At 54.6% G+C, this 14,745-nt stretch overlaps 1 protein-coding gene across 4 annotated transcripts in view; it reads right to left on the bottom strand.

Annotated features, from left to right (window-relative positions):
• SORBS3 (sorbin and SH3 domain containing 3) overlaps positions 1–14,019 on the bottom strand; it is a 42,621-nt gene extending 28,602 nt beyond the window's left edge. The window contains exon 1 of one of the 4 annotated variants that reach the window (XM_054017333.1): positions 13,919–14,019. The gene's annotated coding sequence lies outside the window, so the exon portion shown is untranslated. Of the gene's footprint in view, positions 1–3,354; positions 3,968–13,914 lie in introns of those variants that run through there. The other 3 variants (XM_054017332.1, XM_054017334.1, XM_054017331.1) reach the window with 3 other exon arrangements.
• Positions 14,020–14,745: the final 726 nt, after the last annotated feature.

The raw sequence follows: 14,745 nt of genomic DNA, 5'->3' as shown, positions 1-14,745 counted from the left end.
ACTCTCACCATCCTCGTGCCCAGCCAATGCTTGCACAGTGCAAAACTCTAACTCTCATGGTGCCCAGGACTGGCTTTAGGAAGTGCAGGGCCCAATTCGAACATTTTTGGCGGGGCCCTGGCAGGATGACTAACAAAAAAAAAAAAAATGTAAAAAAAAGCCTTTGATTTCTTCCACGTATTATTTACTTTCCATAACTATATAAATAATAAAATTATATATTATGTACATTGCGTCATGTATGCTGTTGATCGGTTATTAATGAGCTCTGTTTCACATGTGTGGGTCCCCGCCACTCCCTGGGGGTGTGCTAGGGTGACCAGATGTCCCGATTTTATAGGGACAGTCCCGATTTTTGGGTCTTTTTCTTATATAGGATCCTATTAACGCACCCCCCCCCCCCGTCCCGATTTTTCACACTTGCTGTCTGGTTACCCTAGTGGTGTGCACATGTGTGGGTCCCAGCTGCTCCCTGCCCCCCTCATTGAAGCAGGTGTGCAGGGTTACTGCCCTGGGAACTGCAGGGCACCAGTGGACATGGGGCTGGCTGGAGGCAGGGCAGGGGCTCACTGGAGGTAGGGTCTGGCTGCAGGCAGGGCGAAGGGTGCAGGGCTGGCTGGAGACGGGGGTGCAGGGCTGGCTACAGGCAGGGCAGGGGGTGCAGGGCTGGCTACAGGCAGGGCAGGGGGTGCAGGGCTGGTGCGAGCAGGGGTGTGTAGGGGGCTGGCTGGCTTCAGGCAGGGCCGCAGGGAGTGCAGCAAGGGTTGGCTGGAGACAGGGCAGAGGGTGCAGCAATGCTGTGGGCAGGGGGTGCAGCAGGGGCTGGCTGCAGGCAGGGGGTGGGGTGGGGTTGGTGCAGGCAGGAGGTGCGGGGCTGGAGGCAGGGCAGGGGTTGCGGGGCTGGTGCGGGCAGGGGGTGCAGCAGAGGCAGCTGGAGCCCTGGCCCTTTAAATAGCCCCTGGAGCCCCACGCTACCCCAGGGCTCTGGAGGCTATTTAAAGGGCCCAGGGCTCCCCTGCTTCTACTGCCCCGGCCCTTTAAATAGCCGTGGGAGCTCTGGGGAAGCGGCGGGGCTCTAGTGGCTATTTAAAGGGCCGGGGCGGTAGAAGCAACGGGAGCCCCGGACTTTTTAAATAGCCCCCATAGCCCCGCAGCCTTACCCCAGGGCTCTAGCAGTGGGGTTCTGGTGGCAATTTAAAGGGCCTGGGGCTCCAGACCCTGCTGGGAGCCCCAGGGCTTTTAAATTGCCCCCTGGGGAAGCCGGGCCACACCGGTATGCCGTACCGGGGTTGGGCGCGGGGCCCGATTCAGGGGAATTGGTTGAATTGGCCTAAAGCCAGCCCTGATGGTGCCAGCCCAGTGCATTTATCTGCCTCTTGCAATCCTCACTCTGAGAAAGGAAACTCCCTCCCCAGAGCTAGATTGCCGGGTGGGGCATCTATTACAGTTACTGCCCGACACTTTCCCTTCAGACCCCTGCCAGGAAACCCAGGCTGTGCCTGGCTCAGGATGGCTCAGTTGCAGAGAGCCTGCATCACTCTTTGCTTGGGGCTTGCATTTCACTCGCAAGGGTCTGGATGCAATTAGGTGGAGTGCAGAGCTCTCTGAGAGCCAATGAAGCATTTTTCCCTTTGGCGTCCCCTCAAACATTTCCATTCCCCACCCAGCCACCACCCCCCCAGCTTGTAATGTGACAGCTTAACCCCGAGCAATAATCATCACCACCAGTCACTCCTCTCCGGGGCCTGGCACTCAAGGATCTCAAAGTGCTTTACAAATACCGGGCCCAATCAGGGGTAAGTCCAAAGAGCAACCCAAAGGAGATGACCCTATTATGATGACATTATCAATGGGGTGTCCCTAGCTAGAGTGATGAGCACCGGTCACCCATCTCGATCAGGAAAGAGCGGATAGAGGGGCTGGAGAGACTCCTGTGTGAAGAGAGACTACAAAGATGGGTCAGTTAGCAGAGCAGATGGCTCAGAGGGGACAGGCTAGGGGCAGGCAGAATTCTAAATGGCAGAGAGAGTGGAGATGGGGTGCCCTTCTTTACCCTTCCTCATGATACATGATCAGGGTCCCGGGCAATGAAGCTGAAAGGCAGCACATTTATAAATGCTGAAAGGAAATGTTTTTTTATTTTTTTTAACACAATCTGCCTGTGGGACTCACAGCCACAAGATATCCCTAGATCTTAGCAAGACTCAAAAAAGGATTGGGCACTTATATGGATAATGAGAACTATATCCCTCCCTCAGTCCAGTTATGCCAGGTGCTGTACACACATATTTATAGACAGTCCTTGCCCTGAAGAGTTTCAGACTAAACAGACAAGACAAAGGCTAGGAGGGGAAACTGAGGCAGAGTGACAGGGCAGTGACTTGCCCAAGATCACACTGTAGGTCAGTGGCAGAGCTGGGAATGGAACCCAGGTGTCCTGAGAGCCAGTCTAGTGCCCTGCTCACTGGACTGCACTGCCTCTGGCTGTTCGTTTTAATGAGAGCAAGAGGGGGGTTGTGGTTTCTGGGTGCAGCACTTTGACAGCCTGGGGTAGAGGGCGCTGGGCTGAAGACACGCTGAGCGCTGTTATTTTCAGTTGCATGCTGCACTGAGAGTCACATTAGAAACACAAGAATCACCATTACCAAGAACAAACAGAGCCTCACAGCCCTCGTGTGAAGTGGGGATTATTATCATCTCTGATTTATAGGGGGGAAACTGAAACACAGAGAGGAGACCTGACTTGCCCATGGTTACAGAAAGGAACCCAGGAGTCCTGACTCTCAGCCTCCCACACTGTCTTCAAGATCCAAGCCAAGAACTCAGGAGCTCTGACTTCTAGCCCCCTGTTCTAACCACCAGACCACACTCCTCCCCAAGAGCTGGGAAGAGAACCTAGGCATCCTGTCCCAGTCCCTCTTGCTCTAACCACTGGATCCCATTCCCTTCCGCTCATGTACCCTATAATCCAGGAATGAGACAGGCAGAGGCAACAGACATTGCAATCTCCGTTTGCAAGTGTAGTCATGCTCCAGGCTGGCAGTGCCATGGCTCCGGTCCTTCTGCACACAAACCGCCTGTAGCTCTGGTCTCTCTCCCCCCAAAGCAGGGGGAAGCTGAGAGTTTGTAGGGTTTGGTGCAGGAGGGAATCCAGGCTGGGCTCGAATCGCACCACCCAGGGGCAGGGGGCAGGAGATGTCTGATAAAGATCGTTCTAACAACCTTCATGCCTTTGGCTTTTTACAAATAGGAGGGTTCCTGTGATCAGAATTCCACTCCCTCCACTCCCGTCCTGGCCTATACACCCCCCCTCCCCCCACACACACACAGCAGAGAGAGAAGACAGCTCCCTACCTTCCTAGAGGAGCCTGGCAAGGAACTCCGTCCGATGTTCCCAGAGAGCAGGGCACTTCCCAAGCTAGCACGGTGAGCAAGACCCGGGTGGCAGCTGTCAGCGCTGACTGAGTCCCATGCCTGCTGCTAACCCAGGCAGAGCGTCCGAAGGGCTGGTTCCCAGCAGCAGTACGGTGCAGTGGGAGGGCACCACTGCGCTGAGTGTGTGGGATTCTGTGTCTAATAGTCGTGCTGCGAGCTGCAGGGGGAGCAACTCACACACAACAGAAAAACAAGCAAACTTGGGGGGGAAACAATCCGCGGAGAAGGAACGTGCCCTCTGACACCAGGGGATGAAGGGAAAGCTGGCCCTCCCTGCTCCAGGGGCATCTAGCCAGCTAGCACCATGCTCCTACAGCTAGCCCCCAGCACAAGAGAAATCCCTCTTTTAAGAAAGCCCCAGAGAGAGCCCTCCGTCACTCACACACTGTGGGATTGAGACAGCTTCCCCCAGGGCCGGATGTCCCCTGCCAGTAAGCATCAGATACGGATAGTGACGCAAGGGGACACTCTCCGAGGAGCAGAGAATTTGCAGGGGAAAGTCACTGGGGACAAGCTGCCCATCACTCTGGGGTTTTAGTGACCCTAGCAAGGTCAGCAGCTGAGCAAATCCTCTCTGGCCTGCCCACAGAGTGCCTAAGAAGTCTGTCCTTTCCCTCCCCAGCCCACCACTGTCCCTCCTGGCTTATCCGGAAAGCTCCCAGCACCGTGCAGCATTGCAGTGAAAACAAACACGAATCTGGAGCTGGCGAAAGGCCATTCAGAGTTTCCAGTGACATTTCCAGAGTGTGGGAGTGAGGACGCGTTCCAGGGAGAGGGAGCCCAGCCAGAGCGCTCAAATAATGAACTGCACACACACGGAGCTTGGCTCACGCCGCCTGGTTACAAAACACGAAGGCCTTGAGAACTCGCGGGCTCTCACATACAAGCATACATGCTAGAGCCATGCATTCATCCACAGATACATGGAGACACTTATGCACTCCCCACACGCGCACACACATGCACTTCTAGACACATATGAAGGCACACGACAAGCGGTCATTCATGTGCATATTCATGCATGCAAACATATGTGCACACATATGCAGACAAGCATGTCCCCAAAGTGCACTCGCACAAACATGCCAGCCCAGACCCCCCTGCAGAGTCCAGTGAGGGGTAGGGTGCCAGCCTCTGCCCGACACACCCACTGGCCAGGCATGCCCTTCCAACATGCATATTTCACTCCCCTGATCAATTCTCTTTGCTCCTTGGAAAGTCTGGGACAGGCTGCCAGCCCTGCAGCCTGGAGATCTCTGTCTCTCCTCTGCCCCAGAAACAGCAGAGCAAGCTCCCTGCAACCTGCACCAGTCCTGACCTAGGGTGGCCAGACTCCAGAGCCCTCTGCTGAGGTGTTGGAGTTGGGGACGCCTCTCGTGCTAGGAGCTGGTTTGAGACGAACTCATTTCACACACGGGCCCCAGATAGGAAGAACTTGCAGTTGCTGCCGACCTGGGCTGTGTTTGAACCCGTGACTGCCTCCATATGCCGTAGCCCCTGGTCTAGTCACCCCACCCACGTGCGAGCCATTCTTCACCTTCTTTGCACCCTGCTTCTATTGTATCCAAGCCACATTACTTAGGAGATGGGATGAAGGGAGTCAGTTGGCTCAAAGGTTCTGCTTTCAGCCCATTTCTCATCTCACCATCCGCTGCTGCATGCCAGACGAATATGCTGTGGACGGCGTCTTGCGCAGCACCATCCCCATGGCTAAGCAATTGCTCTGCAGACCAACCTGGGATCACCTGAGTGTGGGAGATGGTCGAGCAAGGCAGAAGCAGACCGGGCAGGAGGAATGGAAGAGAAATGGGGGTAGTAGAGACTAGACTGGGTGGGATACACTGGGGGGGGCGGGGGGAGAGCTGCTTCCCTGAGCTGAAAGGGGCCACTGCCCCCCTGAGTTGGCCATGAGGTTATTTCAGGGATCCATCCCTGGTGCACAGTGGGAGTTTGGCAGCAACCTTTCTTAGCCTTATGATCCAGCTTCTGGCTCTCTGAGCCCAGCTCCCTGGAGGGAAGAGATGAAGTCATGGAGTGGAAACGGGCAGGCATGACTGGCGGGAGCTATTGTACAGGCAGGTTATCATCTTGTGTCTTTCCTCTGGTTTTGGTCCGGATGAGCCTGGTTTCCAGGCTGGGGCGTTTGCAACCAGCTGTCCAAGCAACACGCAGAGAGGGGCAGTGAGCCAGGTCCTAACGCCCCCTCCACTACAGCCACCTGCGGTGCTCCTCCTTCTGCCAGGCACGCACATCACTCGGAGCGCGCTGGCCCTTTCGAAGAACTCTGCAGTGGTGGGAATAGAACCCAGGAGTCCTGACTCACAATCCCCTACTCTAACCACTAGGCCTTGCTGCCTCCATAGCCAAGAGCAGAACCCCATCTATTCTTTTACCAACTAGAATTCACTGGCGACTCTTGGAGCTAAGGATAGAAGCCAGGAGTCCTGATATATCCCCCCCCCACACACACACACACACCCCGCTTTAGCCACTAGATTCCCAATCCCTCCCAGAGCTGGGAATAGAACTCAGGAGTTTCGACTCCCAGCCCCAACACGCGTCCAGCAGTGAGACAGAAATCTGGGAAGAAGCGACTCCTCCCAACCCTCCGGGTGTCTCTGCAGCGATCTCCATCCTCTCAGCACCAGCAATGGACTCAAGGGGGTCGGGCAAATTGGGGAGGTGGGGAATGGAGGCTGGGAACAAATGGAGCCCCTGACCATTGCAGAGCTGCATGCACCAGGCAAGGAGCATCGTGGCAGACAAGCAGGGCCAGCGCCCCGGCAGCAGGGGTGCTCTCAGGGATATGGCTAGAGGGGTGATGGCAGGGCTTTGGGGAGTCAAACACTGCAGGGAGAGCTACCCTGGTTCTTGCACAGCGGGGGGACTGCATTGTTGGCATGCGGCCACTCCTGGGGTCAAATCTTTGCAGGTGCATCACAGAGCTAAACCTCCCCTCCTTGGCCAGCTTGATGCTCAGGGGACATCATGCTGTCTGGGACTCATGGACAGGAGCACATGCTGGAGAGGGAACGCAGAGACAGGTTTCCCAGGGGACAGTGCCACGTGACTGGAAGCACAAGGCACAGAGAGCTCTGCAGATCCCTAAAGGTGAGTGGACCCTGGACGGGCTGTACTGGGAACCCAGCTGAAGGACGGACAGCAGCCAGGTCCATCCCTGGCGTGTGCACGTGAGGGGCTGGCAGCAGTTAGACAGAGCCCGAGCGTCCCGCGCTGGAGGAGGAGCTGGGCAGCTGCAAAGGTTGTTTAGACAATGCTTTAATCTCTTGCTTCCTGCTCCAGTATCATGGCAGCCCCCCAATGGAAGCCCCACCCTCTCGTCCCCAGCTGCAGCCTCATGCCCAAAAAGCAATGGTGACTTGCACAGAGCCCTACGTCCCTCTACACCCAGGGACAGAGCTCCCTTAGCATGTCGCTGTGGCCAGAGGGGACAGGGAAGTGGCCTGTGGGTTTAGTTCCCAGGGTTTAGTCAAAGCTAGGAGCCTTACCTTCCTTCCAGTTCTGTCTGATCCCACTAACCCCAGCACTGCACCCCCGCACCCATGGCAGAATTCCTCAGTCCGGCCTCCCCTCTCCCACCACGCCTTGCCCTAGGCATCATTCCCCAGCTCTGCACCTGACTGCACTATCCTGGAAGCCACAGTGGCTTTTACGCCCCAGCTCTGTCCCCCGCACCCTTTTCACCAGCCCAGCACCGACCTGCACTGCTGTGCATCTGGGCATGCGCAAGGGGCTTTGCTCCCCAGCCCTGCTGCATCACATCGTGGGCTTCCCCACTTCCCTCTCCTGCACTGTCTGGGCCGGCCTTCCCCTCTGACTACTCTTTCAGCTCACCACCCACACAGGAAATGGGGCAACACCTCCCCAGCCCTGCTCTTCCCAAGCCCTGACTTGAGAGCTCTAGTTATCTTGTGCCCTGAGCAGGCAGAGCCGACCCAGCATTGCCCAGATGAAGCATTGATCTGCTCCCATCACTGAAACCAGAGCCCTGTGCGGTGGGACAGACTCCACGCTGCTGCCGCTATAGGGAAGTAAAAGCAAGGGGGATCTCCAGGGGGAAGGGACTAATTCAGCACACTGTGCACCAGGTCCCAGTGTGGGGCAGCTGAAGGCAACACGGCACTTACCTGCATTTCCCTTTCATCAACATTCCTACAAAGGGGAGGGAGACTTGGGGATAGCGGCTGAACTGGCTCTTAGGCTGCCCTTCCACACTAGGGTCAACAACTTTCTACTCCCACAAAACCGAACACCCTGGCCCCGCCCCTCCTCTGAGGCCCCATCCCTGCCCTGCCCCTTCTCCAAGGCTCTGTCCCTGCTTGCTCCACCCCCCCCCCCCCGGCTGGGGCTGTAAATTCTGGGGTGGGGCCAGAAATTAGGGGTTTGGGATGCAGGAGGCGGCTCTGGGCTGGGGGGTTCAGAGTATGGGCGGGGGCTCCAGGCTGAGATATGGGGTTGGGGTGTGGCAGGGGGTCATGGATGCAGGCTCCAGGCAGCGCTTACCTCAAGCAGCTCCCAGAAGCAGCAGCATGTCCTCCCTCCAGGTCCTACGTGGAGGTATGGCCAGGCACCGTTCCCCGCAGCTCCCATTGGCCGCTGTTCCCGCCCAATGGGAGCTGCAGAGCTGGCGCTTGGGGTGGGGGCAGCATGCGGAGCCCCCTAGCTGTCCCTATGTGTAGAAGCTGGAGGGGGGGGGGACAAGCCACTGCTTCTGGGGGTCGCGCAAAGCCGCAGCAGGCTGGGAGCCTGCCTTAGCTCCGCTGTGCCACCGACCGGACTTTTAATACCCAGTCAGTGGTGCTGACCGGAGCCGCCAGCGTCCCTTTTCGACCGGGCATTTGAGTCAAAAACCAGACACAACTGTCTCCAAATTTCCTTCCTTAAACACAGCTGTAGGTTAGCAGAGCCTGCGCAACAGAGTGCCATTTTGGAGGGCTGCCGGGTGTTGCTAGTCAATAGCTCTCTCGGACTCTGGCAGAGCCCACGTGCACAGGTGCACTCTCTCACGCACACAATTAACCCCTCAGGACTGCACCCGTTGGTTCGAGTGACTCCCCTCGAGCTGGCCTGGCTCCACTGCAAACACTCCAGCAGCACAGTGGCACTGGGGCAGCAGCTGCTGAGCTGTGCAGACTCAAGCTGTAGCCCGGAGCTGCATCCCCCCCACTGCTTCACTGGCTGAGCATCAGCAGCACTTGAGCTTCAACCCAGACCCACTAACAAGCCAGCTAGCTCAAGATGAAAGCACCACTGACTGCGGGCTAGAGAGGCGTGTGCCGATGAGGGTCAGGACAGGGCTGCACTTGAGTTCTATCGGGAGCGAACACTGCCGGGAAGAGAAGCCCCTAATTACTGGATTGCCCAGGGCACAGAATTGAAGTGGGTTCCACATCTTGGGGAGGCACAGGTGCAATGATAATGGCACCTTTGTTTTGGGGGAGCAGGACTCCGCACTGAGCCCCCCTCAGGCTCACGTTTTCCCCTCCCATTTCCATCACATTCCCCAGCTCCTGGGCGTTTCTGTGTCTGTTAGTGTTACTATGCAGTGGTGGATGACCGCATGGGCCCATAGGGTCTGTGCACAGGGGCCCCAGCCAATTGGGTAGCCCCAGAAAAATGGGCACCCCAGCAGACAAGCATCATCTACCATGGGGCAACCGGAATCTGGAGCCCCGCCAGAAGCCATGGGATGGACAGGGGGAAGCCCCGGCACCCTGAGGGGCAGAAGCGCAGACTAGGCAGGAAGCCCCCATGCCCAGAGTCCTGGCAGATGCCACGGGGTGGAAAGCCTCGAGCTCAGGCACTCCAGCTGCCATGGTGGCAGAAACTGTGGGTCTGAAGCCCCTAGTTCCCACCCCACCAGACAGTTTTTAATATCATGGGGCCAGTGCCAGGTCTCAGGTTTTCCACTGGAAAGTCAGATGGAAAAAGGGGCCTGAGTGTCCGGACAGCACTGCTGACCGGACCCTAAAATCTCGCTTACTGGAGTAACCGAAATCAACCTCTCCACCCAGAGTGCCGGGAGAGCGGCAGCTTCTGCTGAAGCCTGGAGGAGCTGCTCCACTGCCAGAGACAAGCCCAGCCTTTCTGGATGAGAGGTAGGCAGTGGCAGATTACCGCACAGGGTCCGTTCCCAGTGGACCCCACAGGAGCACCAGCACTCTGGCCCTGCCCACTGCTCCTCCTCTTTCATGGCCCCCCGGTCAGACTGTCAGGCAGAGCCTGTAGAAGTATATTCCCCCTCACACCCTGCTGAGCTGGCCCCAGCCCCTTTTTGGCAAAACTGGGTCTTTTTCCCCGCTTGCTCTTACTAACTAGTGATCAGTGGGCAAACAGCACGCGGGACAAAGGCCCAGTTTTGCCAAAAAAGTTAGGACAGCTGAGGCCAAAACAGGACGCATGGTCACCTTAGGCCAGGTGTCCCCAAACTTTTTCAGTTGCGGCCCCCCCCACCCCCAGGCGCAGAAGCTGGGGGTTACAGTGTGGGGCCAGGAGCTGCGGCCAGGAGCAGAGCCCTGGCTGGGGCTTGGGGCAAAGCAGAGTTGGGTGGAGCTCCCTCCCCACCCCCATGGGGGCTGACCTGGGCCCCAGCACCCTCCCCCGATGGTTCCTCCATGCCCCCTAGGGAAGCATGCCCCACGGTTTGGGGACCACTGTCCTAGGCTGTGGTAAGAGCCACCCAGGGAGCCTGGGCAGCTGTGGGGAGCCCTTGGCAGAGGATGTTGGTGCCCAAGAGCAGCCCATGTTCCTGCCCCCCTAGGGTGCACCGCCCAGGGTAGGTGGAGGATCCAGGGCTCGCTGGGGCAGCTCTTATCATGGCCCTGGCTTCCAGGCAGGCCTGGAGCCTTGGGGGAAGGGGAAGAGCAGTGGGCAGGCCCCATGAAGGCAGGGGTGTGTGTGGTAAATGTTCTTTGTGCCCCAAGCCCCAATAAATCTTAATCCACCTCTGGAGGTAAGTACCAGCGCCGTGGAAAAGAGCGTCCCACCATTCCCTGATTTCCCCACCCAAGCCCCCGCTCCAGGGACCACACTGCCACCCCCCACCCTGCTGTGCCCTGAGTTGAGGAAGATGCACTTATACAGTTCCTAAGTAGGTGACACATTTGGAGGTTGACTCATGCCCCAAACCATGATGGTCCAAAGGCTTTTAGATATCCCCTCCACTGGGCTCTTAGAGACAGAGGGATTCTTGGCACTCCACCAAGACGAATAGGGTAAAATTGTCACTCATCTCCAACATGGCCCCATGTGATGCAGGAGAGTGGAGGATGGTTTGAAGATGCAACTGAGGATGTCATTACACCAATAAAACTAGGAAAATAAAAAATCCAAGGAACCTCCCCCATCCCTTTCTCTTTCTAATTATATCAGGAACATTTAACAGCCATTTGTCTTTTCAAACAACCCCTGTTGCAATATGCAAATGACTTGCTGCGTGTTGGTCAGATGCCAACAGCGTCCATTAGAATTGACAGACAGTAAAAAATAAAATCTTAGCGCCACTGTATTTGCTTAAGAAACCCACAATATGGGCTCGGCCTTACTTAAGCGGGAGAGCTAAGAGAAAGCTGAAACGAGCAAAGGAGGTTAAAGAAGTCGCTTTGCCACAAAAGATACCGACAATAAATCGATACTTCAAGGAGAGAGAGAGAGAGAGAGAGAGAGGAGAAACAGCAGACGAAGACGACAAGGCTGGTTCGGCAGACACTCTTGCTGGCAATGGAGCCCTTGGCCTTCAAGAGAAGGAAAGTACAGATCTGAATCTGTGGGAGGAAGGCGAGCCGGGACTGAAGTTATGCAGATGAGATAAATGCAATACAAGTAGATGAGTTTAGCCATGATCCTGCATTGTGGAATAATATTGATGAAAGTTGCAGGATTTTTTGGATTGCGATGCTTTCAGCTGCTTGTCAAAATATAAACATTAAACAATTCTCTGCTTCTGCGCAGCTGATTGGAGGGAAGGCACATTTGCGGTCTGAAGATCTGTTCTCTTGTTGGCTGCACAATGGTGAATCTGTTACACAGCCCTGGCTTATTTATTCGCCATCTTCTGGAAACGGTTATTGCTTTGCCTGCAAACTTCTTTCAACCAAAACACATGCCTTTATTGAAGGATTCAGTGATTGGAAACACTCTGAATGTCTTTTTGAACACGAGAAAACTTGGAGCACCGAAATTGTATGCTGGCACCTGCAAACTCAGGATAACAATACTGCTCTGTTGCACTGGGGAAATCATTAATATCCATAAAATGCTCTAGTTCCTTGGATGGAGGGACAAAGAAGTCACTTATTACCAACAGCCCCATCCTCCAGGAGTTCCCAGCTAGTGTCTCAGCGACAAGCTGCCGCCACTCTCTGCAAGGGGGTGAAAAGCCTCTGGAAAGGGGCGTCAGCTCAGCAACCTACACTACCTTCCTGGTTAGTTTCCTTTTGTCAGAGAACTGAGAAATTCCTCCAATGATCCAGAGCCTCGGACACACAAGAACGGCGCTGTGGTTGAATTCCCAGAGCCCCCTGCTCTTTCATCTTCAACCCCTCTGCAGCAAGAGCCTGCTGGGCTCTCCCTCAATGAGTCCATCTCATCCCCGCTAGCCAGATAAAGAGACATCTTGGAAGAGAGGATGGAGCCCTGGCTAAAGCAGATCCCCCACCTCCTGTCCCCCAAATACTCCACGTTGCCTTTGCATGAGAAACAGGGCACCAGCCCATTGCTTTAATGCTGACAGAGTATAAACAGCTAGTGTTGGCACAAGCCACTCAGGGTCTGGAAAGATCTAGGGGAATTGCATAGAGCTGGTCCAATGTCTCAGTGGGCATTCCTGCTACTGAAGGCATGTAGCCCAGAGTTGAGTACACAGAGACGGAAAGCTGCTCTCCCCAGCAAAGCCCTTCAATTAAAGACTGGCCAGAAAGTCCGGCACCTGCTGGAGAGTGGGGCGTATGTGTGTTTAAACAATTAACTCATTTTCCTCCCACTGAAAAGAGTTAACAGGGCACCTCCTGCTGGCTTGCAAACATAAGAGCATCATGGAAGAAAAGCCTTCCTCCAAAGGAGAAGAGGCTGGGGAGTAAATAGGATGAGAAATGAAGAATCAGAAAAGAACAGGCCCACTAAAATAATTAAATCCCGCAGGCCGAGAGGCACAACAGATTCCAGTCAGTCATGATGTTCCGATGTTGAGATCACAGTCGTTTGAGATGGGCAAGGATCGCCACTATGGGTAATAGCAGACTTGATCTTAGTCAAAAGGCTGAGAATAGGCTCTGTGCTACCAGCACTCCCCTTCCACGGCACACAGTGCCAGTAAGTTAAACCTCAAAGCTGCAGTGAGCAGTGGGGGGTGCACATGATGAGGACAGGAGATGGGCGCAGAGATTGGTCCACACGGAATGTAATGCAGGACTGGGGCCTTTGTTTCTAATATGCAAGCAGACATTGTCAGATCCAATCTGATCCCCCAAAATTAGATTTGGTTAAAAAAAAAAAAGTTTCACAAAACTTCAGACCAACAGAACTATTCCCAGGATTCCCCCCTCCTCCATTTTTAAATTTCAGTGGAGATAGTGAAATAAATTCATTAAGTGAACAGTCCCCAGCCAGGTTTTCAAAGTGTTCATTGCAGCCGGGTCAGAAGAAACTGACTAGGAAAGCGACTAGTCTTATCATGATTCATTTACGTTTTTTGGGGCAGGGACTGTATTTTTGTTCGGTCTGTACAGCGCCGTGCGCTCCTGATCCATGACTGGGGCTCCCAGGAGTTACCACAATGCAAATAACACTGAAAAATGCAAAGAGGAAGCAACAGCTAGTGACAAGCTGGATTTTTACAGTCCTCTGAGCGAGATTTAACAATCACTGGTGATCTTGGTAATACAGGGAGGGACAAGAACTTGGCTTGGTCTCTGCTAGTGGAATTTCTCCTATTTCATTAAGTAAATTCTAGCCCATCTTCCCTCAAAACAGTACATTTGCTTCTATACTACACAGGCAAGGAGGGTCAATAGCTCACTTCATCAATCCCAGACGTTAAATCCTAGACCGGGACTCTCAATCTGGGAGTTACAAACATGTGCTGAGGGGTTCTGACCACCCTGCCTTTCTCTGCTAAATGGTTGGGGGTTGCTGGGTAGATCCCAGTTAGATGTGGGAGGTCCCAGAATGGGAAAGTCTGAGAACCAGTGCCCTAGATCTCACTGAAAATGGCCCTTGCAATAAGATCTGAATGACATGCATTCCGCTCCTAAGAGGCTGGTGGCCTTTGTACCCAATGCACATACAATGCCCTAAGGAGAAACAGCAGCTGCCTACCAACGATCTTTTCAAAGCGTGCTGTAGCCTGAGACGCACTGCCACAGTCCCACCTCGTCACGTGCCTTGCTGACCCAGAGAGCTCCCACCAAACCAGCTAACGACCACAAGGGTCATCACAAAGTACGTGCACACCCCACTCACCTACCCGGCTCCTGCTTGCTGAGTGGTCTTCGCCCTGCAATCCTGCTTCTCAAAGTCTAAGCTTTCATCACCCTCACGCTGCACTGCTCCTGCTGCTCTGAGCCCGGTCCGTCCTTCGGTTGCAGATAAATATTTAACACGCAGACTGTGACAGAATCAACAACGCTCAACTGTTTCCTGCTTGCTAGATGGCAGGGTGCTAGCCAGACAGCTCTACGAGCATGCAGCCATGGCCTGATTGATTAGATATTATTCCCTTCCAGCAGGGAAAGCCGGGTGCACAGAGCTCATGTCTCTTACAGCACTCACTCGCCTGGCGTTGCATTCGCAACATTAGGCTTTAGCTTTCATCCAGGGATTTCAAAACGCTTTGTGGGGGTCTCTTACCTAAACCAGTGATGCTATCACCAATTTACAGAGAGGCTGTGGCTTCCCCAAGGAGGGAGAACTGGGAATAGAACCCAGAAGTGCTGACTCCCAGCAGGGGGCAGCTTTAAAGCTTACGCTGGATAGGCAGCTGCCGTGGGTGGGTGCCTGGGGAATTTTGATGGTGCAAAGGAGATCTCCAAAGAGAACACCAAGTTCCAGGGAAACGTCCGCTCAATGTGCCGCAGTAGCCAAAAAAGCGACCAATGTTAGGAGCCATCAGAAAAGGGGTGGATAATAAGACAGTAACTATCATCTTGCCTCTATATAAATCTATGGAACGACCACACCTTGAATACTGTGGGCAGTTCTGGTCGCCCCCTCTCAAAAAAGATATAATGGAATTGGAAAAGGTTCAGAGAAGGATAACAAAAATGATTAGGGGTATGGAATGGCTTCCGTATG

The sequence above is a fragment of the Malaclemys terrapin genome, chromosome 2 (assembly GCF_027887155.1).
Source record: "Malaclemys terrapin pileata isolate rMalTer1 chromosome 2, rMalTer1.hap1, whole genome shotgun sequence".
Taxonomy (NCBI): Eukaryota; Metazoa; Chordata; order Testudines; family Emydidae; genus Malaclemys; species Malaclemys terrapin.
This window is presented reverse-complemented; position numbering and strand designations above follow the sequence as displayed.